At 46.7% G+C, this 26,792-nt stretch overlaps 1 protein-coding gene and 1 long non-coding RNA gene across 3 annotated transcripts in view; both read right to left on the minus strand.

Moving 5' to 3' along the window:
• Positions 1-1,298, minus strand: part of LOC138120734 (uncharacterized) — a 57,138-nt gene extending 55,840 nt beyond the window's left edge. Inside the window, exon 1 of the long non-coding RNA XR_011155947.1 lies at positions 1,064-1,298. This is a non-coding gene — a long non-coding RNA (uncharacterized lncRNA). The remainder of the gene's footprint in view (positions 1-1,063) is intronic.
• Positions 1-26,792, minus strand: part of AUTS2 (activator of transcription and developmental regulator AUTS2) — a 767,594-nt gene that overhangs the window by 640,804 nt on the left and 99,998 nt on the right. The gene's annotated exons all lie outside the window — the stretch shown is intronic.

The raw sequence follows: 26,792 nt of genomic DNA on the forward strand, positions 1-26,792 counted from the left end.
GATATCAATTCAGCATAAATCAGCAATAAATCAATTTAAGATTTAGGTATATCACTGGCTTTCTTGTCTAGGGCAGACTGTAAAAGAGTACAATTGAAAATATCATTAGAAAGAAACAGAAGCATGAGAGCTCATGACAACAAGAGCTATGAAATCTAGAAATTACTTTCAATTAGTAACTGCTAAAACAGAAACACTTCTGCCTAGTGTGTCCATGTATGAGCCATTCCAGTCTGCTGGAAAGCACATGGCTGAGGCAGGACAGTAAAGCAAGAGATCAGGTATATCAAGTTAGATTAAAAAATACTTTTATCCCACCAACACTACCTTACCCAGGCAAACCAGCTCCTCTCTCTGGGCTGCCTGGTCTGGCACCATATTTCTGGTCAAGGAGCTTTTTCTCCAAGAATGAAAGTTGCACATCAGACTTAAGTGGAATCTGGCCCCATTCCACAAGAGGATGTTTTTAGGGAACCTTGAAAGACAACACTAAAAGCCTCCTTTCTTTCCTCCATTCTTATGAGAGCTCTCCAAGAAATCCAAATTTAATTCTGTAAGACAGGCAAAAGGAACATGAGTGACAGTGGGTAGATGAATGAACAGATGAGCTACTCCAGGTGCAGAACTACACGAGTCTGTGAGATCTGCTAAAATCTGAGCTCTTGCTACACAGCAGGCAGTGGAAGCAGGTTGGAACTGGAAGCACTTGTCATGGCAACTGTCCCCTTAAATCAGCCCACGGAGAGATAGTCCAGTGCTCTAATATTAGTGTAAAGAAATTGGGACTACATCTCTCAAAGTCCAGAAGATTCAATGAGCAGGGAAGGCTGGAGAATGCCTTGCCTTCCGTTTGCTTCTCCCTGGGAAGGTTTTAGAAGCCTTGACAAAATGGCTAAATCTGCTTCATTTGGCCACAGACTTTCTTCTTCTGTAGCCCCTGCATGTGTGTGGAGCCTATGGACATCCTGACAGTGAGTACATTTATATAATGAGCTCCAGAGACAAGAATCTCATTTGGCTACAGAAAGCTGAATATTTCTAAGAAAGTAATTTTCCTTCTTACCGTGGTCTCCAAGAGATTCACCCATCAAAACGAATAAGCTGTTGAACTGAGTGAGTCTACAGCCTGTGCTAACACGGAGAGCACTCCTGTCATAGCTCAAGTCCCTTTCTACTATCTTTCATCTGCTTTAGCTCAGTGTTGCTGGTGTATGAAATTTAAAGAGCTCTGAAAAAGATGTTAACGAGCCCTAAAGAGGAGAGTGCTCTTGCGATAGTCATTCCCAGGAACACCTGTGAACTATTGAGTTTAATTAGTCTACAGCTGGCACTGAGTGTGTGTGGAAAGACAGGGGATTTATTATCGGATTGCCAGGCCTTAGATTGGCTCTTCCAGCACATTTTTTTTCTTATTTGTTTGTTTTGTGATAAAGGACACACAGAGAGTGAGAGCAATTTAACTAACAGGGAATTCCCTTCTTGGAAAGGGTGCCAGACAAGGCAGCACTTGGATGCTGGGAAGTGCCTCGGAGTGGGGAGAGCCTGGCAGGGTGAGCTGATGGTGAGCTGTGCACCCCAGCCCTGTTATTTACTGTGTGGCACAATTTACTCCCAAATCCTTACCTTATAACTACAGAACAGCTAAGAGCCCAACTTCTCATTTCAGCAACATATTATACTTCTTTTTGTTACTCCTCAGGACTCCACTTAACTCTACAGGCATCCTAAAACAAACCTAAGAGGTGGGAACAGCCTCTGCTGCCACTTTTTTCTGCCATCTACAACACCCAGTGACTTTCAACACAGGTGTAGCTGTTTCAGCACCAATTATGTCACAATATCACACACAGCTGCACGTATATTCATCAACAACAGTGAATTACAACTGTTCATCCTCAAATATCTCCAACCCACCTGCCTAAAATCATAACTGCACTCTCATCTGACATCAGTTTTCTCCTCTGCCCTCCTATTTACTAGGCAGAGTTTGAAGAGAGAAATGAAAATATGCCTCACATACTATGCAGAAGCCAAGTAGAGCCATAACTCAGCCCACCTCGACTCTACCCATGGCAGGCAGTGCCCAGTCCCCAGGGCAGCCAGGTGCCAGCTTCACTGCAGCAGCTCAGAGCCTGAGTTGGAAGCTCCTGGCATTCTCACAGAGAGCAGACACAGTTTGGAGGCTTTTATCTTTGAATGACTATTATCCTACCTTGTACTAAATTCAAAATACCTCAACAGAAACAATGCCCTACTTAAACCACAATGTGCAAAATAATTATCATCCTGACATCATCTTTACTGACAGCAGCTTGTCTCCACAGCTGGAGTACGAGATGCTTCCCCAGCTGATCGGACTTCATCCTGCCATCACCTTGACACTGCCAAGTCAGTCGCGCTGACGTTTCTTCTAGCTGACATTGGAAAGCCTTCAGTAAATCTGTACTGACATCTTAAATTCTCTTTTCTTCCCCCCATACTTTCCTCCTGTCATGTCATCTCCATAAAATTGCCCTGCCCTTGTTTCACTTCATTTTGACATCCTATTGTTACCTCCACGGATCCTCTTTAGCGCAGCGCTTCTGTCACAAAGGCACAACATCTCCAAAGACCTGACACGGGAGCACCTGGAGAAGTGTGCCAGGAGCCTCATTAAAATGAATTAAATGTCTGTGTTATCACTTCTACCCCTTCCCAGCAAGTTACTCCTCAAACCACAGCCTCACCCCACAGTGCTACAAAGCGCTTGAAGACAGAGTAACCTGCACACCCCGACTCCCATGACAGCCAGGCTTGATCCAGTCTCTGATCCTGGGGAGGACACAGAGTCTGGCAGGGGACAGCAGGGGCCAAGCAACACACTGCCCAGGAGCTTTCCAGTATCAAGTTTAGTGACAACTCAAAAACTTCCTGCAGTCTAACTACAGAAAACACAACAAATCGGACACCACAGTGAGCCCCTAATTTGGGCCAGGCAAGGCCTGCACTGCCTGGCACCAGAGATAATGGCAGATGTAAACAGAAACACAATTCCCACAACACTTGTTATCACTTGTACCAACACTTGTTATTCACAGCCTCAGCCCCTGCCATGCAGTCCCAAGCTCCCCAAAGGTTCAGCCCCGAGGACGTGGCCCAGAACCTTCCCAAACCCAGGGCATCAGCACTGCCCTCACGAGGAGGGGCTGGACAGCACCTTCATTACCCCAGCCCAGGTGCCCTCATTAGCAGGTTCATCAGCCTCATTAGCAGGCTCCTCACCCTCATTACAGGGCTGTCCCCTCGTTAGCAGTGAGGGACCTCCAAATACGGCCCCACTCTGCTCCCTGAGGCTGTAGGGAACCTCAGGGACACATGGCCAGGGACTCATTCCATACTGAATATAATTAATGGGCTTTAAAATCCCCTTTAGGAGGGAACCTCAGGCCTTGTGCTCGCTCCATGAGACAGCAACAAGATGTATTTGTGCCTGGTAGGGTGGGGAAAGCAGGGGAACAACCCTGTGAAACCACAAGGGAGGTAAAACCCATATATGCTTTTGTGGTGTCTAACAGATTTTAATATAATATAACATACAGAGAATTTAAAAGTACTTTATATACATGGAGTATTTCCTAAAATTCAGTTATGTTTTGAGATACAGATACCTGCTCTAGAAATGTAATTAAGCTGTCCATGCAATTAAAAAGCACGTTGTTTTATTTGCATAATTCCATGCAGCTTTTTCTTTATGGATAGACCATGAAATACAATGTTTTCCTGACACCAGATTTTTTTTCTTTGTTTATTGATCCATATTTCTTCAAGCTGTAAAAATCACTTACAACCCAGGAAAGCCACAAGGGCCAGACCAAAAGCCTGTGAGTTCAAACACTGATGTGGATTTCACATACACAAAAAACCAGACCAACGAAATGAAATCTTTGTACTCCTAGCTCAAAAATGAGAAAAAAAGTCCCTCCAGATATTTCCTGAATTCCAAATATGCAGGATACAGTTCCATCAGGAAAAAAAGAAAAAAATCCAGGCTGGAGAAAAAAAATACATGAAAAAACACCCTAACTGACGAGCAATAGATGTGGACATTATACATCAGAGATTTCTATCAATCAACTTTTGCTACATGTATTTTAGGTATCTAGCATGCATCTAGCATCTAGGAATGGTAAATTCCTCCAAAACTACATCTGCAAGAAATACCTCATGTCTGTATTGTCTTTTAAAACCCCCCCTAACCTATTCCTTCCTCCTTCCCAGCGTCTGTTCTCCTGTACTCCCCTGCTCCCACCAATGCTCCAGACTCCGGCTCTCAGGTCTCAAACAGCCTCAGAGAGTTTCAAACAGGTCATTAAAATCCCAGTGCAACCTGCCCACATGGACCCACTGACACCACAACACGTGCAAGGGTCAATCCCATACATCCAGGGCAATAAACCACGAAGGGCTGTACAGCACGCACCTCTCCAGCAGTTGAACATAATTAGACTGTGCACAGATAAGCTCCAGTGGGGTGTGTCTGGGGGGGTGGGAGGATTGCCCCGGCAGTGTTTGGGGCTGGAGCAGCCCAAGGAGCCTGTGCAGTGTCACTGAGGGTCCCTGTGTGTGACCCCAGCCCAAGGAGCCTGTGCAGTGTCACTGAGGGTCCCTGTGTGTGACCCCAGCCCAAGGAGCCTGTGCAGTGTCACTGAGAGCCCCCCGATGTGTGACCCCAGCCCAAGGAGCCTGTGCAGTGTCACTGAGGGTCCCCCCTGTGTGTGACCCCAGCCCAAGGAGCCTGTGCAGTGTCACTGAGGGTCCCTGTGTGTGACCCCAGCCCAAGGAGCCTGTGCAGGGTCACTGAGGGTCCCCCCTGTGTGTGACCCCAGCCCAAGGAGCCTGTGCAGGGTCACTGAGAGCCCCCCAATGTGTGACCCCAGCCCAAGGAGCCTGTGCAGTGTCACTGAGGGTCCCTGTGTGTGACCCCAGCCCAAGGAGCCTGTGCAGGGTCACTGAGGGTCCCCCCTGTGTGTGACCCCAGCCCAAGGAGCCTGTGCAGTGTCACTGAGAGCCCCCCGATGTGTGACCCCAGCCCAAGGAGCCTGTGCAGTGTCACTGAGGGTCCCCCCCTGTGTGTGACCCCAGCCCAAGGAGCCTGTGCAGTGTCACTGAGGGTCCCCCCTGTGTGTGACCCCAGCCCAAGGAGCCTGTGCAGTGTCACTGAGGGTCCCTGTGTGTGACCCCAGCCCAAGGAGCCTGTGCAGTGTCACTGAGGGTCCTCCCAATGTGTGACCCCAGCCCAAGGAGCCTGTGCAGTGTCACTGAGGGTCCCCCTGTGTGTGACCCCAGCCCAAGGAGCCTGTGCAGTGTCACTACAGCCCCCCAATGTGTGACCCCAGCCCAAGGAGCCTGTGCAGTGTCACTGAGGGTCCCCCCCAATGTGTGACCCCAGCCCAAGGAGCCTGTGCAGTGTCACTGAGGGTCCCCCCTGTGTGTGACCCCAGCCCAAGGAGCCTGTGCAGTGTCACTGAGGGTCCCTGTGTGTGACCCCAGCCCAAGGAGCCTGTGCAGTGTCACTGAGGGTCCCTGTGTGTGACCCCAGCCCAAGGAGCCTGTGCAGTGTCACTGAGAGCCCCCCAATGTGTGACCCCAGCCCAAGGAGCCTGTGCAGTGTCACTGAGAGCCCCCCAATGTGTGACCCCAGCCCAAGGAGCCTGTGCAGTGTCACTGAGGGTCCCCCCTGTGTGTGACCCCAGCCCAAGGAGCCTGTGCAGTGTCACTGAGGGTCCCCCTGTGTGTGACCCCAGCCCAAGGAGCCTGTGCAGTGTCACTGAGGGTCCCCCCCAATGTGTGACCCCAGCCCAAGGAGCCTGTGCAGTGTCACTGAGACCCCCCAATGTGTGACCCCAGCCCAAGGAGCCTGTGCAGTGTCACTAGAGCCCCCCAATGTGTGACCCCAGCCCAAGGAGCCTGTGCAGTGTCACTGAGAGCCCCCCAATGTGTGACCCCAGCCCAAGGAGCCTGTGCAGTGTCACTGAGGGTCCCCCCTTTGTGTGACCCCAGCCCAAGGAGCCTGTGCAGTGTCACTACAGCCCCCCAATGTGTGACCCCAGCCCAAGGAGCCTGTGCAGTGTCACTGAGGGTCCCCCCTGTGTGTGACCCCAGCGTGTGGCTACAGGGCCCTGTGGGGATCCTGGCTGCCAATGCATGGCTGCACACTCAATAACCGAGCAAATCTCGGATGCAAGCACGTTAGGGATGGCATTACTACCCATTTTTTGATCAACAATACATCAGCAGAACGTTTTGCTACTGTTGTTAACTCTCTGCTGTGGTTCAGAAACAAATGCTTGAGGACATGTACTACTACACTCCTACTGCGTGTACAAGAGATACACTACTGTATCCTCCATGGAATATGACTGTCAGCAATTATAGTGAATATTGAAGAGATGGAACAGGGTTTGTGATGCATTTTCCTGGCTTTTGTGAAACATTTGTTCACCAGATTTGCTAACTCTGAAAATGCAAGCATACATGAGAGGTCTGCTAATCCAGGGAATTAGCAAGGTACTGCTCCAACAGATTGCAAGACAAGAGTTCTCTGTTTCATACAAATGTCTTTACACAAGAAATCAGTACACCCTATGAACAGCTCAGCCATTCTACCCAAGATCTAGCAATATATCAGGTGATCAAGAACAAAACAGAATAGATTTATGCTTGCAACCTTTTGAAACAAAGGTTCCTGGGTTGGGATTGTTTTCCTTTCTCCCTTCTGAGCTCTGAGAGTCTGCAAAGACATAACTTCACAGCACAAGAAAATAAGATTTAAGCACATCTGAAATAATAGAGCCCAGTTGCTATCACACTGTGATTATCAGCACTGCTGCCAACAACCCACACTGGAGCCAGAGTCTCTTCAAACACCATAAATTCCCAGCTGCCTTAAAGAACATGCACCTTCATCTGTCTCTGAAACCCTGCAAGGTCAGGGGGAGGCTCCTGCTTTGCTGCATACGCAAAACAAAAACTGTTCAGTGCAAATAAATAAATAAGTAATAAAGTAGCGATATACTCAGATTTTCTGTGTGAATAATTCAAATCCCATTCTTAACGGTGACAGGAATACAGCAGAGGTAGCTGGCTTGGGGATGCTGAGACAACCCAGTGGTGGGGACAGATCTATAGGAGTCTGTCCAAGGTGGGGTCTAGTTGATGAATGGCTCCTTTCCAGGCATAGCTGTCTGGGGTTTGGATGTTTATACAAAGCATCACTGCTACATTTTTTTTATATCCTTTAACAGATGTATTAATACAATACACACTTCCATAGTATCTCCTTCCTTGTAAAATCCAAAATTACAGGGCCAAATGCCCAGCAGCTTTACATACTTCCATGTGGGCACCTGCCTGGCTTGCACCCATGCACATTTGTGCATGCACACAGATACATGAGGAATTTATTTCCAAATGTGGCCACACATGCAACTTAAACACTTTTAAAGTGAGGCATCAATTTTTATCACAGGAAAAAATAATTATAAGTCAATTAACAGCAAAAGGCCTTTTCCTGCAGTAAAGAACACAGCACTGGTAGGAACATCTATAATCCCAACACTTGCAATTCCCAGCATTGACAGTCACACTGAAAGCTGGACACAGCAACTGAGCCAGCGAAGGAGCCCCATGAGACCACTCATGACACAGCATTTGAGACACAAATCTTCATGTGGACACTTCACTAAGCAATGCACCAGAAATTATTTTAAAAAAAGAAAAAGACAGGAAGCAGCCCCACAATCATAACAGTACAGAATTCCATCCTCTCTCAACACCTAAAACTGGAAGGCAACCTTGAAAGCCCTTCAACATATGAAAAAACAAGGATGCACAGTAAGGAGCTCTTCCAAAAAAATCCTATCTGCTTTCCCCAGAAATTCTTCCTACACAAATCCAGTGATACTGCACCTAATCCTGCTGTTGACAGGGATATTGGATTGCTGTTAGTGGCTGGCTTGCCCTGCAGATCCAGCCCGACAGCAGCAGTCCCTTGGGCAGCGAGCAGAGCAGCTGCTCCCCGGTGCAGCTGCACGCCGGGGCTGGGGCTGCAGACACCCACATCCATGCACTCCTTCGGTTTTGTCTCCAGGGCTCATTATCATTAATTATGACTCACAAACCAGAAAGAAGCCATGAAAACTGAATTCACAGAGCTCCCAAACCAGCCCACAGTGCCAGTGTCCAGGTACAAGCTACATCAGTCTGAACAGGTAGACTTTTGAACATAAAGGCCAAGTCAAGGTGCCCATTTACAGCACTGAGGTCTCCAATGCTCTTCTCCTACACCAGATTTACCCCAGGACTTGCTCAGTGCTTTGCTCATCCCCCTGCATCTCCAGCAGCCTTCTGTACCTGATGTTACCTGCTTGCCTGATGCTGTATCCCCTATTGCCTGCTCTGTGCCCAGACATGAACCCTGTGCCTTTCTGTGCCTTTAAGCTGGGTCAGAGAGAAAGGGGGGAGAACAAAGCCAAGTGAATTCTTCAGAGCGGTTTGTGCTCAAGGAGTCACAGACTCGCCTGCGTTCTCCCTGCCGCTGCAGAGCCCAGCGAGCACCTCTCCTGCTTTTAGCCAGCTTTCGGCTCTGTTTCTCAGGAGGCAGACAGAGAGTTACAGTTCTTTGCTTTTTGGCTAGCCTGCTAGGTTTTTCCCCCTTCTTCTGGGACTGTTCAGCAACACCAGAACATCACTGGGAGGCCCCACAGCATGGCTCAGAGAGAGCCCATGGCACACCCCAGCTCCGGAGAGAGAGCCACACCTCCAGAAAGGACTCTAACCAGGTTTTCTCCTCAGTGACAGGTTTTATTATTTAATATTATTCATTCTTTTTTTATGTAAACAGGTTTATTTTTCACTTTCCTCCAAGGAATTTCTTTCCAAACCTGGTGGGGGAGGGGCTGCTGAAACCTGCCTTCTATCAGACGAAGTTCATTTCGGATGTTTCCTCCAAATTTGTCTCAAACCGGGACACCTCCTGAACCCTCACTTCTCTCCTGATGAGAATCAGCTACTCACAAATCCCTCTTTCTAACCTCCACTGAGTACTGCCATTAACTAATAAGAGAGCAGGAGCGGAAAGCGGTTTTTTAAGTACACTATTCACATAAGCCTAGTTTTTGCTGAAAGAGCACCAAAAATAAACCCCTCAAGAATCCAGTCTCTCATATTCTCACAGCTTATACCTCCACTCAGCTTCAATAAGCCAGCAACAATATTGCATGCCCAGACTCTGTATCACTGGGATCACTGGGGCTCGAGTAAAGCAGGAATTTAGCCAGCACCTACTTAATTACAAATTCATTTAATATCTCTATACCCCCTCCACAAATAAGCCTTACAACATTGTGAGTCAATCAAGCCAGGCACTAGTAAAATATTTTTTTAAAAACCCTTAAATCTAATAGAAGATTACTGCACTCAACCGTAGAAACAATTTTAAGCCTAAATTTGGCAAGACACATTAGTTTTATATGGAGCTAAATTATTTCCAAGTGTCCAGGAAATACAATTCAGTAATTACAGCTATATTAGCTGGATGCAAATGAAGCAAGAGGCAGAGATGATTTACCACCGAGTGGGTGAGTCACCCTGGCCATCCTCCACAGACCAGCCCCACTGCAAGGACAGACTTTGCTGAAGACTGACCCAAATCCAAGAACCACAGGTGCTCAAAACACCTGGCTGATGGTGACAAGGACTTGAAGCCTTATGAGCACTGACATGTGGGCATATCTGTAAGGTATCAGCTCTCAAGGCCAAGCTTTTGAGGAGCTTGAGTCTCTCTTTCCAGCACTAACAGAGAGGTTTGATTTTCCAATGAGCTCAGTCCCCAGCACCTGTGGTGCGATGCTTCTGGCCATGCCATCCACGGAGCCAGGCCCCGGGTGAAGACACAGGGCTCCAAACCCTTCTGTGTATCCGAGGGGAAAACACCTCTCTCTCCCTGAGCACGGCGGTATCTCCTTGCTCAGACACCCCAAGTGCAGAAAGCTCTGTGCTGGAATTCCCAGCAGCCCAGTCCCGAGGGACGGGGGAGCTGAAATGCCAGGATGAGCTGGCCAAACAGAGAGCGGCGGGGCCGAGCCAGCACCACAAGCACAGCTCCAGTCCCCGAGAGCTGCCAGACCGTCCCCACGCTGGGCCATCTCTCAGGATGTGTTCGGGGCACAATTTTTACAAGACATTTTCCTCCTGGCTGAAAACAGAGCTCACACTAAATTAAATGAAGCTAAAGCCTATCATCTGTACACCCTACAGAAAAGACACCATCATCATTGTCAAATGAAAACCTGGAAGACAAGCAGGAGGCAAAATAACCTCTGCTCCCATCATGCTGCTCTAAAAGCGCTGCACTCAGCTGACAGCAGAAATGGATTTGATAATGCAGCAAGGGAAAAATATGTCATGGGACAGCATTTCCAGTTCAGCATTCTCCACCCCCAACATTTTCCACAATAATTAATAACCAAAGCTGTTAATGTTTAAATGATCCACGCTCTCCAGTGCAGTCAGCAGTGCCTCAAGAGGCTTTCCACTGGGGCTAACACTATTAACTGTGTGGATGCCTGAGGATACAAACTGTTAAATGGATGAAAGGACATTTCTATACTGTATCCAAACATTTAGGAAATTTTCTTTTAAAGCTGACCTGGCTTAACAAAGCATTTAGTGTTCCCAAGTTTTTGTATAAATATCCAGGTAGTCCAGGGTTAAAGGAAACAAAGTTCTTCCCAACCCTCAAGTGCTAATAGCCATTATGTATCACTCTTCCCCATTCCAATAGGACCAGAGCATCCAACTCCTTGCAGTCTTCCCAGCAAATGGTTATCCAGGGAGAACAGGCAGGGATCAGCCAACCCCAGGAAAGCTGATCAACAGGCAGGGAGAAGCTTTCTCTGGTTTCTCACAGCACCAGAAACTAAATTGCTCCCAATCATGGCTCCAGGACCCTGTTTTTTGTTTATTTGCTTAAGTCCTTGGGAACCTCTGCAGTTACCAACACACTTGTCAGCAGTTATGGCAAGAGGGTATTTTAGCATGGAATTATAATCACGATAATCACCAGGTCTCCCTGCTCCGCCTTCTCCAACCCCTTCCTGCCCACTCCCCCATCCCAGGATTAGCACAGACGAAGGAAACTTTTAAGACCAAAGCAATTTCTCAATTTCTTTTTTTTTTAAGCTTAATTTTCAAAGAGCCAGGGGTACAGAAGTTCATCCTCCCTGTGTGTGTTTCCCTATCTGTCCCCCTTCTAATAACTTTTGAAACCCACTAATTTCAAGTCCATGTGACAGCAGGGCAGAGGTCTCCACAGTGCCAAGTTCCCAGAAGTTCAGTGAGGAGCCTGCAGCCATGCAGGGAAAGGCACCTGGCTTCTCTCACCTCCCACCACGGGGAAGACTGGCTGTTAGCTCACACTTCATTAGACAGCACAAACCCACAGAGGAAATCAATTACCAGATAAAAGTCCATCAGAAACCGGCCTTCAATCATCCTGCTGCTCATGCAACTACTTGATTCGTAATTCTTCTGACAGCCTGACAACGAGGGCTGCCATGGCCCTTCCTTGGGCAGCACAGGAGTAAATACATCAAGACCCACAAAAGCCATCCTTGCCTCCTGCACTACCACAGGCTCACCCATGGCCTTGCACTGAGAGAGAGCAAGGGCAAAACATCATTTAAATGGTCACTAGGTACCAACAAGAACTCAGGGACTTGAAGAATTTGTTTAGTAACTGGATGCATTTAGAGCCACAAGATTGATTGTAAACATGCACCAAAAGATGGATGCTTCTCCCACCAGGCAAAGTTCAACCCATTCAAACCATTACTTTGGAAACATGGAACTTTTCCTGAACATTTTGGTCTCTCCTTCCTTTTCTTTGTTGCTGCAGATACCAGGGACATAGTTAAGATCACTACTTTATGTCTGCACTCCCAGGCTGTGCAGAAGACACCTGGACACTGCAGCCTGTCCACTGCCGAGGTTCCCCACCTCACCACCCGCAAGCTGAGCTCCACTCAGCCAGGACTGACTTCTCTAAACAGCTCAAGAGCCAGCAGTATCAGCTACACTTGCCGGAAGGATTGAAAACAAAACAAAAACCAACAAAAAGCAAAATAACCTTAAGTGCCTTACTAACAGCTGGGCTCTTTCTTTTTCCACTTAGGGACTCATTTCTCTAAAACAGAGGCTTCATTCTTCAACATAAGACTTCAAATACATGGAAAATCTGAACCAGACCTATCACACCAGGCTACAGTTTCCAGCAGGATGGTTTAATGGGCTCGTTGAAAGCATTCTTCAAATGTTTCATTCCTGCCATTCCTTTCCCTTCATGGTTCTTCTTTATGGACAGATGCATGGGAAATGGAGTAAAATTGGCCCACAAGGATCAAGGAAGTATGCCCGAGCATGTCATATGTTCTGTGTGTTATTGGCAGGGCTGCAGATTGATTTATTTCTGGTTTTTGTGGCAGACATGGCACTGGCAGTTCAAACAGATAAACCTAGACTAGCTGCAGATGAGCACGGACTAACTGAGCTCGTGCCAGGGCTGTCTGGCTGGACTGGCAGTGTGGGCTGTGCAGCTCCACAGCTCATGGATACCTTTGTGTACCTCTACACAAGTGTGGAGACAACAGCGACTGCCATTGTAGCTCTCCGTGGAGCAGCTAGGGAGTGCATCTCCCTAGAAAGGTAATAACTGGGAGGAAAAATTTGGCAAATGCCTTCTCTAATTAAGGGGCCAGGCAGGTTCTCTGGCCAGCCAGCAAAATTTGCCTCCACTCCCACCAACTTCTCCAGGATTCGTGTATCACTTGTATATGTATGATGTATATTTGTGTAGATAAAAGGCATGTACGGTCTTTATCTTTCGGGCTGAAAGCTTGAAACCATCCATTTCCTTCCCAACTTCCAACAAAAACAACTCTTCAGGAGCACAACAGGAAACTACCAAGTTTCAAGCAGATGACTGTGTAAGCATGTGAAACTCAGGGTACCAGTAGCTTGCATCCCAAGTCTCTCCCCACATTTACAGTTCACAGCCATCTTACCAAAGTCTATAAATGTCAGCAGAGCAGGTCTCATGAATAAGCACTACTGCACTGGAAAAGTCTTCTTTATAGGCATTACCAGTAAATAATTCTGATTTGTGCACCACTGTTAGTAACTATGAACTCAATTCTTCTGCTCTTCAGCACAGCGAAAACACTGGAATTGGGCCATCATTTATATAGAGAGAAGCTCAAGGAGTTGCTAAATGCTGAAATGCTGGAAATTCTACAGCAGGGGTGGTTCTGCTTACATGAAGACAAACTGCATGAGCTCAGCACAAAAGATGAGGTTGGGATTAAGAAATTACTTCAGCTTTAAGAGCGCTCTGCCTTAGTAAATCCAAGTCAGACTCTCAAGCTTCCAATACCATTTTTCTAAGGTTCTGTGTGTATTTATGTTAAAGGACATGCACAGGTGTCTGGGCACTGGCTGGGGAAGAGAGAGGACAATCAGGTGGGGATGGGCAGGGGAGGAACAGTCGCAGTACAGGTGGAGAGTCTGGAGCTGAAATACATTACAGTCTCGAGAAATCATCTCCTATAACTGGTAGTACAAATTGGCTTTAAGAGACAACTCAGCTGGCACATGTATTCCCTGCTGAACAGTGATACCTATTCAAATGATCAAAACCTGTCAGTTCTTAAATTCAGGATAAATCCCAGACCTCAGAAACAGGCAAATGAAAAAAAAGAAAAAATAAGTTCAAAAGCAGTAAGACAGCAAATGTTACTCACAGGACCAATCTCTCTGATATGCCTCCAGCTTGCTAACAGCATTCTAATGCCACAGGCACGTTACTTTCCTTTGCCCTCATATTTTATTTCAGTGAAGTCCTGTCCTAATAACTGATTACCAAATACCAAACAAGCTGTAGTGTTATCTTGCTAGCTGGTGAAATATTTAGGTCCATTTAAGTGCCATGCAAAAATGAGTCTGAATATATGGGCTGTAGCAGGCGGAAATAGGAGTTTTGCATTCAGAGACAGAAATATCCTATTGAGACCCATTCCTCACTCCCAGAAAGTGCTCATGCCCTCTCACCAGATCAATGCAAAGCAGGTGCTGTTGCCATAGGATAAAATGCCTCCTTCACATTTAATGTGGAAATTACCATTCCTCCACCACATTCACAGTGAAGGAGGAAGCTGAGTGCCAGCCCCCATTCTCCAGTCAGGCTCACCTGAAGAACTGCTCACCTGTATAAAACACCACAGGAAAGGAGTGCTTGCTTTTTTGTACATCTCAGTGGAAACAATCAGCCTAATACACCAGATTCCTTACAACCATTGTAACATCCTCCTCTCCAACCCATGCAATTTAATTTTTCAGGAATATGCAAACATTTTTAAAAACTGCACAACTGTTTTTATGGTCCACTGCAAAAATCAAAATCCACATTTTCAGAGCTGTGACATACACAAACTTGCTTCAGCTTTTTCTCAGGGCATTCAGAGACACAGCAACCAATGTCCAGGAGAGACGGCAGTGAGTCCAGCAGCAGCAGTCAGTGCTGCTTTAACTCACTCGAGGGCTTCATGTTTCTGCCCTGCTCCATCCTGTGTGCTCACAGCACCTACAGATACAGGGGCAGTGAGAACAACCCACCAAGACAATTCCCACACCACAGAAGCAAACCACATTTCTTCCCCACACAAAGGAAAATTTAAAAATTGCAAATCATTGCTTGCTTCCAGATTGCAAAATGTTCCCTGGGTCAGGCAGTGAGGATCTAAAACAGCCTTCAAACACCAGTTCTTGAGAGATTTCCAGTCCAACTGCTCAGGGTCAGGATAAGCATCCAAATGTCTAAATCATGCTCTGAAACAAATGCTTGTGCCACAGCAGTTGCAACACACCTACAAGTGTAGATCTTACACTGCTGGGAAGGGCATCATTGCAATTTCTATGAAGTGTCCAAAATTTCAGTGCCCACATTTGCAGCATCTGCACAGCTGGAATCATCAGTGATTCACAGGCTACTGTTCTTTCAGCAGAGCCCTCTCTGGTCTTTCGTGTGAGACAGATAGTTAAGTTTGACTTTATTTGCATCATGCTTGCCAAGACCTGTGAATTGGGAATTAATAGCTCCCTCTGCTCCCACATTGCAGCCAATTTTACTGCATTCACTCCAGCACATATCAATGCACAGAGGTCAGATGCAATTTTAATGAGAACCTCTACTGTTCTATTTATTTTAATACCTTTATTGCCCCATTAAATTTATAATAATTAAGCATATTCTAATTGCATTGAATTAAAGTCTTCTTAAATGTATCCCCATTATTTTATAATCAATTAAAATTAATAAAATTGATTGTAAAATCTCACATCTGGCGTATACTAATGTCTGTTCTCATCATTACACAAAGTTCTACTTCAGTAACAGCCAACTATGAAGATTTCTGTACTATCAGAAGGTCTATAATAATCCATTTTCTTTACTGATCCTCTGATACCTCCATCCTTTCCACAGAGTACCATTAATGCCTTGGTTTGGCAGGCTTCTTGCAGAGCCAGCAGCAGCCTGGCTGCAGAGGGTTGTAAGGGAGCTGCCATGGCACCAGGTACAAGCAAATGATGTGGGCACCAGGTACAAGCAAACTGTCCCCATCCCATGCCACAGCAGCTCCCAGCTATGGACAAGCCCTGCTGCTCCTGCTGAGCAGCACATGGGGAGCGATGGGATTCCCTTTCCAGTCTACATTCCCCACTCACTAGCGGAGAGAACTCCCAGAAAAGCAGCTTTCTGCTCTCATTTCCTCACTTCCCATCACCTACAGCCTTTGTACTTTCACAGCTGCTCAGTCATCTCCACTCAGGCCCTGGCAGCTCGGCTGCCTTACAACTGGGTGTTTCCTTGGCAATTATATCCCTTCAGTTGCTGAAAGCATCAGAAAATGACCCCAAAAGACCTCCTTTCTCCGTAAGAGCAAAAGGGAGCCGGTGGAATCACAGAGGTAATACAATTTTCAGTGTAAGTACATTAGCTCGTGGAACTTCTTGCCATGGAGTCATCCCAGGGCAAACAGTTTGACAACCACTCAGTGTCTGTTCTGCACAGCTCAGTACTCACCAGCAGCAGAGAAAGAAACAGGAACAAATGTCACCCACTGGACGAGTCTTGCCTTTTCCTTTCCTATTTTGAGGTTATTCTGTGAGAGAAGTATCTAGAAAATGAACTGCCAAGAAAAATGATGCTGTGATCTCTGGGAAACCAGCGTTACAAGGTGAGGACTCATTTCTCTGACTCTGCCCAAGCAGAATGTGCTTGCAAAGGGGAGTCTGCAGTCTCACTGCAGAGCCGATGCATCAAGGTCTTCAAGAAAATGAAGAGGCACTTTATAAAACATCACCCCAAGCCCCAGAATTTCTGCAAAGCTTCAAGATGGAGCTAACAAGAACTCTCCTCCCACTGAATTTCTGTGAGAGCAACTTAGGTTATTAATTATTAATTATATAAATCAAAGCTGAGTTGCTAAACTTTGTGACCAAGAGAACACAGAACTGGGCAGTACTTGCTGCATTTTGCTTTTGTCACCCTGGATGTGCAGTTTGGTTTCTCTATCCTTCAGCTTCCCTCACTGCTTTTATGTTTGAGGGGTGGTAGATGTTTTTGGCTGGGGAATTCCCCTGGTCAAGCAGAGAAGAATCCTTTTGGTCCATGTTTCTGCAGCACCTGACATAGCAGCTTCCCAGACCTTGATGTAACCAGCTCGGGTCTAACTTCTGCAATGCAAAGCACAATGTGATTAGGGGCCCCTTGAAACCACCTGATTTTCCTAAGCACCTCAGGGCACTGGAGCAAAAGGCTGGATGTGCCTGGTATTACTTCCTAATGTGCATCGCCAGCTAATGGCAGCCACTTTAATGATGACACAATGCAGATTGCAGGCCCTTTTAGCACTTGTCAGGCTGCCTTGCTCCGAGCTTCTGCCTGCTCCTCTCTTCCTGACATGGCTCTGCACTGAAATGTTCTTTTCTCTGTCAGCTTTGGGGCGTGATTGGAGCTGCTACCCATCGCAGTCAGTGAGTGTGAACTTCCTTGTGCCACGGGGCCTCTCCACAAGTGCCTCAGCGTGGGAGGTGGCACTTGTCACACTGTCAGCTCGGCTACACAGCCACAGCTTGGGCACGCTGCTCCCGAGACGCCGCGCTCCACGGCAAGGACTGCTCTGGCTGAGTCCTGCTCCCCACAGCAGAGAAAAAACCCCGCAGTTACATCACAGGGATCTCACAGGGAAGGCGATCTGCTTACTCAGAGCAAGCCTTTTATTTTTAGCCTGGTTGGAGGAGGCAGTGGCTGTATAAATAAAGGCTGCTCTGAGTCTGAGTAAGCACGGTGCCTGCACAGCTCCTGTCAGCACGATGAGTGAACAATCCTCGACTCAGGGCTGGAGTGGGAGTCCTCAGTGAAGGCTCTGCGTGCAGCACGGAGGCGTGGGAACCTCACTGGAAGTGCTCAGCTCCAGAGCCAGGCACGAACAGGAGCACAGCCCATGGCCACAGGGGCTCTTTTCCTGCACAGCGCCAGCACCCAGGGGCTCACTGCTTTCAAGGAAAGAAATCAAACCTCCACAGCCCTACACAACAGGATCCCAGAAGAGCCTTCAGGACCCAGGTGTTTTCTCTTGGCAAAACACACTCTCATGAAGCCTTTATCAGCCTGAAGCAACAAAGTCATCCTTGTAAGCAGCACCTACACCATCTCCTGATGCAGTCCTCTCCAGCAGGACATCCGCAGACAACCAATTTGGAGAAAGCCTGAGAAGTGCTGGTGGGCTCCAAGCTGCTGGGAGGAGGCTTTGTACCTTGAGTGGTTGATTGTACCTTGAGGGGTTGAAAACTGGTATCTTTGATTCCCCAAGCAAATCTCCAGGGTCACTTCTGTCTGCTTGTTGATACATTTCCTTGCTTCCATTCTGCAGCAGGAGTCTAGCTGTTCTTCAGCACTTCATCAGTGGTGGAGTAATATCCAGCCAAGGGAAGAGCAGACTGAGTTCTAACTAAACACTCGGTATTTCATCTATCTTCCCAAAGAACAAATACATAAAGTAGCTGGAAACATCATCCCTGACTGCAGTTACATGCACTATGCCTTGCAGTTAATCCTGAGCACACCAACACCAACATTTCCCATTTATGGGCTCAGACTTCTTTTTTCTCTCCCTGAGCTATTCCTCACCCTCCCTGCAAAAGCTCCATCCTTCCAAGCAGCTCTCCCAGCTGAACAGGCCCTGAAACAGCTCATCTCTGCTTTCCAGCCGAATGGGCATGGTTCACTGTTTAAAGCATTACAGTTCTTCTGAGCCTAATAATATTTGAAAGCAATAAATAAATTCATTGTTCTCAAAATGAGTAGGCTTAGGAGAATTTGTGATGCTGAGGAGGATCCCCATCAGGCAGGGACATGACAGCTTGTTGCATGTCCTGCTGCTGCTGGTGCTCTCAGCCATCCTGCTCCTGGCACACAGACCCTGCGTCCTGCAGATTTCTGCCACAGCCCTTGCAAAGTTACTTTCCAATGTGACAGCTTGCTTTTAATGGATTTTTAAATCACTGGCTAATCCTACTAGCTGTATTTAGTTAATCTGGAAACAAGAAAAGACAAGGATTGGGTCTTGCTGTGTGTCCAGCAGGCTCCATGGTACATGCAATTCAAACAGCCAGAGACATTTCTCCTTCACAGCCAGTGCAGTTCCTCACTCTGCATTAATGGGAATTAGGAGTCCTCATACATGTACTTGATGTGTACCCTAACACATGCTTCAAATCGAAGGACAGCAAGGCTCCAGTTGGAAACTCTTTCAAGAGACTCATTAAGTACATGCATAAATCTTGTTAAGAGTCAAGCCTGTGTTTTGAACTCCAGTCTGTGATGGTTCAAATCCAAATTCACAGCACTTCCAAGCTTCCTTAAAAGGGAAAAAAAAAAACCTGCAATAAAATTAATGATCACTTGTGTTTACATTTCTGTTGGTGCATTTCAGCAAGTAAGATTATATCCACGTATTCAGAAGTCAGAGACACATTCCTCATAACTCTATCAGCTCAGGACTGCCTTCCAGGCTGGGCTTTTGTGCTCAGCTCTGCACTCAGTTTGTAAAATGCTTGTACTGTATACCCCTTACTTGGAGTCAACTAACAACAGCTGCAGAGGACACACAGATAAGCAGAGCCAGAGAGAGACAAGGCACCATCAGATGTGTCACCACCATCTGGAGATGTCCATCCAGCAACTCTGAGCTTGGCTGTGCACATCTGGTGGTGGAGCAAGAGAAGGTGGCTGCTCCTACACTACCAGGTCAGACCACCAGAGCTACTCTGAAATAAAACCACGTCCCAAAACATCTAAATATCCACACAACTCTCCCTGCTCTGCTATTTCCAGGCACCATTAAAAAAAAAGGTGAAGTTCAAAAAAACCACTGTCCATCTGGGAATACACTTTGTGACTTGTTACTATGTATTATTTTATCCCCCAAGTGTTTATCCAGCACCAGGACAAGGCTCTGCTTGTAGAGATTGCTGTCAGATTTGTGTCCCAGAGAAATTGGTGTCCCTTGTCCTCCTTTCAAACTTTCATCTCTATCTTCTGTAACGGTGAAGAGGTGAGTGTGAAAACCTGCCAGTCCTCTTCCCCAGCACAGAGCTCCCCACAAGCTCTCTGCCCCTCAGCTGCACGTGCCCCTACCAAAATGTGGAGGTGCCGATGGTATTTGCACGCCAACAAGTCTGCTCTCATGACTGATACTTCAGACTGCTGGCAAGCTCCTTGGCTTTAATTTGGGCAGCTCCAATGTACACCCAGTGGCCACAAGTTTGACAGTATCTGAACTAAGTGTCCCCCACCCTGAGCAAAGGAGAAGGAGAAAGCAGGATTAATGACTGCCTGCAGGAATTATTCAGAACTCTTTGGCATTCCAGAAGGAAACACGTCAGGCAGTTGAGATCCAGAAAGAATATAAATATTCCCTTATTTATTCACAGACTATTTGTTCATTCTTCCAACACTAAAGTACATGAGACAGAACAAAGCATTCTATACCTGACATAAATCATTTCTATTTCTTAAAGCGCCTCTTTCCCTGCAAACACTAAGGCAAATACATTAACAGAAGTTAAATCTATTATCATAAACTTTATTAGAAAGAGGTCCTGACCTCTTGGGATAGGATACAGACCCTATTAAATATAGTTTAAAATTTATCCTGGTTTGGCAGAAACTCAGTTTTCACTTCTTACCAACCAACATCAGAACTGAATTTATGCCTCAGTTAGTTCAAACATTGGACAGAGAATGAGGCAGGGCTGCATGATGAAGATAAAATCCTGGCTTGGCTGAAGCTAATGGCAATGTGCCCATCAGCTCCCAGGGAGCTCCCCAGCTCCTGGAATGGCAGCGGAAGCCGAGGAGCTCCTTCCTGGGGATGCTGTGTGGTGTGTGAGGAGCACCCTGGTGCTCATCCCTCATTCACCACGGGGCTTTGGGACACATGAGGAGAAGGAAAAGCTTTGAGAAGATGAGGAGTATTTCTTTAGTCATGCATTACAGTGCCATTTGGAAAAGTCACGTTCGCTGCCCGTCGGAAAACTCCCTGCGTAAACTTGGGCCGCTCACTTAATGCCTTTTCCCAGGGTTTGTACTTGTAAAATGCTCAGAATAGGAGGCAGCTCCCTGCACAGCAGTGCAGTGATGGTGAGGCATCAAAGAACAGCAACCAGCAGAATGGAATTAAACCAGGATGGGGACTAGACACTACTGCTGGAAATCCTCTCACCTGAGTCTGGCCAGCTCCTGCTGCCAATGAGAGAGGCATCTTCAGACAGGATTTGGCTCCCCTTCATCACCAGATGGGAGTCACCTCCCACAAGTCCCCAGCCACACAGGGAAACCAGCCTTTCGACAACTAAAGTTAGGCAAGATAAATCCCCCCCTCAATAACAAGACACAAAAGAACTACTTTCTGGTCCCAACACACAAACGTGTTCAAAGCCTCTAAAGCTGCTCATTCAGCTGCTGGCTCAGGGTGCAGCACTGAGCTCCCTGGAGCAAGTCACAAACTTGGCATGGGAACAACAGGATGGGGCCACATAATAAAACTAAACTCGTGTCCTCTATGCACAAAGCTCCAGCTGAAGAAACCTCAACTTTCCCCTCCTTGCTCTGGAGGGACTGGCTTTGCACCTCAGAGGTCTTGAAAATGCAAAAGGTGTCTTTATTTTTGTTTTCCCGAAAGAATTATTTTTAAAATTGCGCTTTTTGCATGTGAAGGTTTTTAGTAGCATGACCTCCATTATTAACCAGAACAGAATGCAAAACATCTTAAAGCAACCCTTCTAAACAGCAATGTTTATCTATTCAAAGAAGCAATTAGAGAGGCTCTGGGTTCTAAAAGCACTGAATACTATTTCCAGTTAAATGCAAGGACATTCATTACAACTGTCATTGTCTCAGGGAGGACTGGAGCTAATACCATTGGAGTAACAAACCTGTTCTGTGCATATTCCCAAAGTCACCTCTCAGCCCTGCAGTCCTTGGCTCCCCTCCAGCCTCTCCCCAAACCCACCAACACCCAGGTGTCTCTGTGCTGTCACAAGAACATTCACTGAACTTCCCTGTTTATGATTTTATCTCCCACCTAATTACAGCTGAAATAACATAATAAGATTTGTGCTCCCTGTTTGAGTCTGATATATTTAATAGATTTTTCAATATTGGTTTATCCAGCTATGTCAAAATGACAGCCCCACTTAATGTTAATCAGAGGTTGCGTGTGAGCATCAGCGTTAAGCTCTGCACAGCTCAATGGAATTATCAGAGTTACGAGACACCGTCGATATGTTTTGATCTCTGTGTCAAATGAATTTGGTTACTTGTTAATTTTTTCCCTTTATGTTTCACTGCTGTTTAATTGTTTTGTCATCTGTGTGTACTGTGCTCTGCCTAATTGCAATATTGGATGTTCAGGCAAATCAGAGGGCACGGTGTGACATTCACTGTCACTGAAAATCAGGTATTTTGTCGTTACCTACGTACCAGCAGCACACAGCATGCATATGTCTGGAAAGCCCAGCTCCAGCTTCCAAGGAGCTGTTAAAAATCATTCTGACGGTTCTCCAGTATCCCTTAGCTACCAAAAAATATAATTAAACAACTCACAGGGCTTTAGCATTTAACGGAGAGAACTACCTGAACTTCAACCACTCTTTAACCAGCCTGAGAACTCCACTGTGCACACAAGTTAGGGGTAAAGGGGGGAAGAATTTGAGTTCTTGTACAGAGCTCACCAAGCCCATCCTTCCCTGCTCATAACACAGGATCAGACACGAGGGGCTGGAAGGAATCTTCCCTTCCCCAGCACTGCACAACTGCCTGCAGCCCATGGGTGCCACCCACAAGCACAGCCCAGCTGTGGTATCCCCCACACAGCAGTTCTCTCTCCGTGTCTTAGAAATAAGGGATGACCAGCATGGAACATCCTCTGACCCACTCATTAAATGCTCCTGGCTCTTCTAATTGCTCCAAACCAATTCCCATTCTCCATGGACTTTCATTAGAGCATGATGATCTCCCTAAGGAACCCCACATGCAGTGTAAATCCCGAGAGCAGTGCCATGGGGTGACCATAATTTTTCCATCTCAAAATTAAAACTCTCCAGCAAGGCTGACTTTGTTTTAAATATGTTTGTTTTAAAAATGATTTTTTTCTATTGACACAGAACCATGGAATCACAGAATTGATTAGGTTGGAAAACACCTCTCAGACCCTCAAGTCCAACTGTTTCTCTGGCATTGCCAAGCCCAGCAATAACCCATGTCCCCAAGTGCCACATTTACATGTCTTGTACATGATACTTATTAAGCTCACCATGAGAAAGCTAAATCAGGCCTGCATTTAGATCCCTATTTTATCAAAATTCAGCATGTGGAAATGGATTCGGAGCTGACAGCACAGGGATCCAGCCATCCAGCATTCAGGAGTCAGCGTCTGCATGCAAACACCATCAGCATTTTCATCCCAATACTCCAAATTGGGCCCATCACACAATATATTATAATTTCACATAAACAAACCAGCAGTAGAGGAAGCTGAAGACAAAGCAGCTGAAAGACAGTCCTGTTTGATATGTGTCACTGTCAGAATCTTTGAGAAGTGTCAGGCAAGCCAACACATAGTCTATCCATCATGAGACTCTCTTTGGATTGACTGACAGATCATACAAAGCATTTGCAGTTAAGTTGGGCTTAAAATATCATCAGTGGTTTCTTACAACTCACCTACTACAGTCTGCTTTGCTTAGCCTGGCTAAGAGTTTTAGAGAACCAAATATATACTTGCACCTTATATCCAAATGAAATCATAATTTGGATGCAATATGTGAATGTACCTGAAAGGCCAAAGCAGACAGGCTGGGGTCAATTATTGGAAATACACCAATAATTTTATTTACTCATCTAGGTCTGAGATGTAGGAAGCTTCCTGGGGCAAAAGAGACAGGAAATCAGTCAGATGGATTTGGGGGTGCATGTTTTCTTCCCTAATTCCAATAGTCAGCCCTGACATCTGGTTTTCAAATGTTCACCAAACACATAAATTAATATTCTTGCATGTTGCAACCCAAACATGTTGGTCTTTCTCTCACAACCCACTCCAGCAAAAATCTGTGAGTCCAGCAAAAGCCAGAGTTGAAGGATCATGTTCAGAAGGCTAACTAGGAGCTGCTGGGCTGTCCCACAGCCACCCAGGCTTTCAAAGAACTTGGACTCAGAGAAAATTCAGATATTTAGAATTCAGGGAATGCCATGAGGCTATTTCTGGGAATAACACCAACAACGTGAATAAACAGGACCAGATCTCGATGAGGAAAACTAAATTACATTTTAATTGAGCAGCCTCTGTCACGATCTTCCAAAATCATGGTGGGAGGAGGGGAGCTCAACTTGAATCGCCTTTAAAAAGCTTCAATTCTTGGAAAATTTTGAGCATGGACTCTGTGAGATTTGAGTCCAGCCACCAGTGCTCGAACTGGACAGTTCAAAACAAAGAGACACTTCTAAAACCACCAGCCCTGAGACTCTACTCCAAGAGCTTTATTCTTATGCATGGCTCAGTTGAAGCCAAATCCTAAACTGTTATCAGCAGCTCTCACGAGGTTTTGCTGTTTTGCTAAATCACCCTTTAGACTCTTCCTCCACACCATCAGGCAGTATCTCAGAGCCACGTTTGAGGCTTAGCTCTGCACTACACACCACAGCAATACCCCCACCAGTGTGCCTGGATGCCAAACAAAAAACCAAACCCACTGGTTCCCCCTGCTACTGCTGCAGGGAACTTTGAGGAAACAGGAGCTGCTGTGAGGGTGTTGTGGTTATCAGCTCCTTGCTGGATGCTGATAGCGTGGTTTGGGCTCCTCGCAGAGCTCTGTGTGCTGGGCTGCCTGAGCACACTTGGGGCTCCTTTTACAAGGGCTGCTGCAAAGCACACGGAGGGAGGGCTGTGCACAGCCAGCCCAGCTTAACCCTTCCCTGCCTCACTGCCAGCAACCACGCTCACCTGAGACAAATACTTTTCTCTCCCAGGTGAACATTTCTTTTTTTCCCCCTTGACAAAACAGGAGGCAGCTGCTTTGATAGGAACCAATTTTGCTGGCTGCTGAAGTGGAATCTGTGTGCACACTGCAGACAGGGAATCAATCAATCACAGAAATCACAGAATGGCTTGGGCTGGGAGTGACCATAAAGCCCAGTCTGTTCCACCCCTGCCATGGCAGGGACACCTCCCACTGCCCCAGGCTGCTCCAAGCCCTGTCCAACCTGGCCTTGGACACTTCCAGGGATCCAGGGGCAGCCACAGCTGCTCTGGGCACCCTGTGCACTGGAAGCCAACGATTAGGTCACCCTGAAGCCTCTCTTCTCCAGGTTGAACAATCCCAAATCTCTCTGCCTTTCCTCCTAGCAGAGGAAGTCAGGAATAAAACTGCTACCTACATGCCAGTCTGTGAAGCAAAGCGCACACCAAATATTTCTAAAGCTTTCCCAGATCCAGGTGTAAACCCAGCTTATAGCAAATCTGTGCTAAATCCTAAACCCTTTCCTGTTCCCTTCTCTCCACAGGAATTCCTGCAGCTCAAAACTGTCACCCTCACCTGACCTGTCCTGAGAGGGCCAACCAGAGCCATCAACAGGCCAGCACTGCACCCCAGGGTCCCTCAGCACACCAGCACATAAACCCAGCCTCTTCCCTCCCAGCATGGCAAGAGATCTCTGAGCATGACCAGGGCAGGTTTTGTAGCCATTTGCACCCATCAGCACCTGCCTGTGGGGGACAGGACATGCGGGCTGCTCTCAATCCAACAAAATCAATAGGATTCTTCTGCTTTGCATTAACAGATCTGGGGTCAGCTGTTAGACAAACAGGTCAATACAATATCAGTAATTCCAGGTGCAGCTAAGTGTGGTCCTGGGCTGTTAATGGGTGTCAAAGGCCTATTCCCAGGAGCACAGCAGCTTCTTCTCCCTGGGAGGCCATGGGACAGGTGTGCACCCACAGTACCCCAGCAGATACTATTTTACTGTGCTCCACAAGGACAGAAAGATTAAAACAAGTAGCCTGAGGGGACTCAGTAGGTGACCAGTGGTGTCAGGCAAGTTCAGCTGTGCCCCTTCCTTCCCTTGCCCAAGAAGCCCAAGACACACAAGTTCCCATCCCAGGAGCAAGGCCAGGATTAAACATCCCTGTGTGCTTCTGAATCAAAAGGCAGCGAGAGCCCCTCTCTTGTTATTCAGCCTTGTTTTACTCACTGCCCTTTGTAGTATTTCTCAAAAGATTTAAAACAAAAAACGTTCACTGAACTTCTTTTCTGCACTGGTTCATTTGCATTTAATTTAAGGGTTTACCTATTTGTATTTCAAATGGAATTGGAAATGAACACGACTGTATTTAATTCCTTGTTATTACACGAGGAACATCAAGGGACATCACTGCAGCTCTTGGAGTAGGTTTGCTACCAAGTCAGAGAGCACAGGCTCGTATTGCTCCTAAAGCTCACAGCAGCCATCCAAGGCTCCTGCTTAGCACAAGAGGAGGATCTGGAGATGTGGATGCTGAAAGGGGGGGAAGGAGATGGGACACAGAGTTGCAAATGTTGCAAAGCAGCATTTTCATGTTTGTTGTTGCCAAAACTGGTACTCACCACCATTTCCTTGCTTTCCTAACCAAGACAGATCTCACAGACTCATATACCTCATGTGCTGCCTCTCCTCCACATCCACCTGAGCTAAACTGTTCCCCCTCCTCCAACAGGGCAGTGCCAGACACATCCTGGGCTTCCCAACAAGCATCACAACTCTGCTTCCTCAAAAAAATGTGTTCCCTTTGGAACAAATCTGATGCTTAAGGAAACGAGGGATCCCAAATCCAGTTGTCACTTATGACAATATCCTGCCAGGCTCCAAGAGCAGCACAGCCTGGCTAAGAGACAATTCTTGCAGCTTAACTGATTATTTTTATTTGTTCTCTTACCATTCTTCTCACCATATCCAAACTGCAATAGGCAATGGCCAGCTGCCCATGCCAGTGCCACTGACAAACACTCATCAGAGCTCTAATTAGCCAGTGGTGGAAAAGGGCTGTCATATCTAATCCTGGCAAACACTGGGGTATGTCAACCTGAGCTTTATCCTGCTCCTC

This window comes from Aphelocoma coerulescens, chromosome 19 (genome assembly GCF_041296385.1).
Source record: "Aphelocoma coerulescens isolate FSJ_1873_10779 chromosome 19, UR_Acoe_1.0, whole genome shotgun sequence".
Classification (NCBI taxonomy): Eukaryota; Metazoa; Chordata; class Aves; order Passeriformes; family Corvidae; genus Aphelocoma; species Aphelocoma coerulescens.